We start from the raw sequence: 2,977 nt of genomic DNA, 5'->3' as shown, positions 1-2,977 counted from the left end.
ACAGACAGACAGACAGACAGACAGGGATTCGGCTAGCGACAGCCGCTGCGAGAGGTCACGGTTTTTTGCTCGCTCCGCAACACGCTGAATCAGAGACCGGTGTTTTCGTTTTTGTGCGCTCTCCCGTTACGGAAAATGGAAGCGGTACTGCCTGTCTTTCTAAGAAAGAGAGATGTAGTTCGCAGTGAGGAGGACGTGGTAACAGGTTTGGAATTGTGTGTGGCAGCAGAGAGGACCGCTGGTCGGGGCTCCATTACAGGCGCTCAGGACATACCCGACTACGCAAGCAGCCAGAAATGAGTTGCTCATCAAAGGTATGAATGTTCGCAACTGTACATTGCAAGTGTCTCACACTAACCCCTTCATTCTGCGTGATGATTCTGGAACCGAAGAGCCGTCAACAAAACTGTGGTATCAGATATTCCCATTTCAGTGGCAAACAGTGAAATTGAACACTCTATCGTGAAGACAGGCTGTGAGCTAAGATCGGCCATTAAACTTGAGTGTTACAGAGACAAAGACAACAAGCTAACAAGGTTTCAGACAGGGAGGAGGTTCGTTTTCATAACCGTCACCAAAACACCTTGAGAAAACACTCGCTGTTGCCGGGTTTCAGGCAAAGATCTACCATAGGGAACAGAAGACAGTGAGAAAAGATATTGTATGTTCAAAATGCCTGCAAACCAACCACCATGTCTCTGTGTGTGAAAATGATGTGGTGTGCCTTGCTTGCAAGTTGGCGGGGCATAAGCGTGGGGACAGTGTCTGTGCTTTCTCCGGAAACAACACAGTGCAGAACATGACAGGACAAGACACAGACAAACAGACGAACGCACAGACGAACGCACTGACGGTAGTGGAGGCTCAGTCTTCCATTGACACTAGTGCAGCCACACATGACAGCGCGCTGCACGTGCCAAGCGTTAGTAAAACTGACAAAGACGAACATGGTACAGACAAAACAAAGGGGAAGGGAGGTGGAGGTAAACAGGTGTTGTCAAGAGGGAGAAAAGAGCAGAAAACACCAGTCGACAGAAGACAGCTCACCCTATCCATGAGTATGCAACGCGTGGAGCACGGGAGACAGCGATCAACAACACCTAAGCGTCGCCTTTCTGGAGAGAAGGACCGCTCACCCGTGGACAAGTTTCCAAGGCGTGATAAAACAGACAGTGACAACGGAGAAGAACAGGGGGAGGGAGAGGGATGGGTAGAAGGTGAAGGAGAGGTACCTGATGAAAGAGAGAGGTGGGGATAACGGGTTGTCAGTGTCAGGACTTGGATTTCGATTTTGGACTGGATTACGGACAAGCCCTTTGATCACGATTTTGGTATTTAGTCTGTGTAGACTTGATATGACTACGTTCACTACCAACGTATCATGCCCTAATGGCGAGTAAACTGCGTGTATGTTCGTTGAATTGTAGAGGACTGAGAAACAAATGGAAAAGAACAACGTTGTTTAAATTTTTGAGAGAAAAAAAGTTTGATATTATTTGTTTGCAAGAAACACACATAAGTTGTAAAGATGTAATATTGTGGGAAAAACAATGGGGAGGGGAAGTATTTGCACAAGCTGGAACATGTTACAGTAAGGGTGAGGTCATTTTGACGTCAAAACATTTTGATGGAAAAATTGAATTAGTAAAAAAACAAGAACGGGTTGTTGTTATCTCTGTAGAATACAGAAAACAGTGCATTAATATTATAAATGTGTATGCTCCAAATGAATCAAATGAGAAAATGGCATTTTTCCATTCTATTAGAAATATTGTGGATGAACTTGAAACCGACCAGTTTATCTTATGTGGTGATTTTAACTGTGTGGTCAACAATGAACTTGACATTATTTCTGGCCGGCCTCATAGTAACAGAGAAATTGAAGTTTTCACAGATTTAACCAATACCTTAACTGACATATGGAGATACTTTCATGATGATGAAAAAGATTATACCTGGAACAGATTTAACCCCTTTGTTGCCAGGCGTCTTGATTATTGTTTTGTATCTAGAGGAGTGTTGTTATCGTGTGTATCAGCAGATCATATTTGTGTTCCAAGTTCAGATCACAAAGCTGTTGTTGTCGAAATGAATGACAAGGATTTTATTAGAGGTCCAGGTTACTGGCGGTTCAACAACAGTTATTTGAAAAATCAACATTTTCTGGAACAAATGAATTCACTTCTGGATGTTTTGGTTGAAGAAGCCGAGAATGATGCCTCAGCAATAAACAGATGGGAATTGGCAAAAGTACAGATAAGAAATTTCTGCATTGAATTTGGTAAAAAACAGTCGTGTAATAGGAAAAATGAAGAAATCAGGTTACAAACCCGCCTAAGAGAACTGGAAAGATTATTGATTGATAAGATTGAAAATAATGGGTTGCAAACAGAATTACTAAAATTGAAACAAAAGTTAGAATTATTAGAACTAGAAAAAGCAAGGGGTGCACAGGTTAGAGCTAGGGTGAAGTGGATAGAAGAGGGGGAAAAAAACACAAAATTTTTTTGTAACTTAGAAAAAAGACAAAAGAAGAAAAACATTATGTCACGCCTCAGCACTTTAGCGGGTGAAACAATAACCGACCAGAAATTGATTTTACAAGAACAAAAAGAATATTATACACTTTTTTATAGTCTGAAAACTGATTCTGAAAATACGGTAAAAGATAGTTTGGAATTTTTGTCGCAAGAATTTGTTCCACGCCTTAGTGAAGAACAGTCACGTTTATGTGAGGGGTTAGTAAATCCCGCAGAAGCAGCCGACGCTCTGTGTAGCATGAAAAATGGCTCGGCCCCCGGGGTTGATGGAATTTCTATTGATTTCATGAAAGTATTTTGGAGCAAGATAAGCAGATTGCTTGTTGATTCATTTAATGAATCATTTGAAAGGGAAGAGTTATCATATACGCAAAATCAAGGGGTGATAATATTGTTGCATAAAGGAAAAGATTTGGATAGAGAACGATTAAGTAATT

This window comes from Littorina saxatilis, unplaced genomic scaffold, assembly GCF_037325665.1.
Source record: "Littorina saxatilis isolate snail1 unplaced genomic scaffold, US_GU_Lsax_2.0 scaffold_2000, whole genome shotgun sequence".
Classification (NCBI taxonomy): Eukaryota; Metazoa; Mollusca; class Gastropoda; order Littorinimorpha; family Littorinidae; genus Littorina; species Littorina saxatilis.
Note: the sequence above shows the minus strand (reverse complement) of the source record.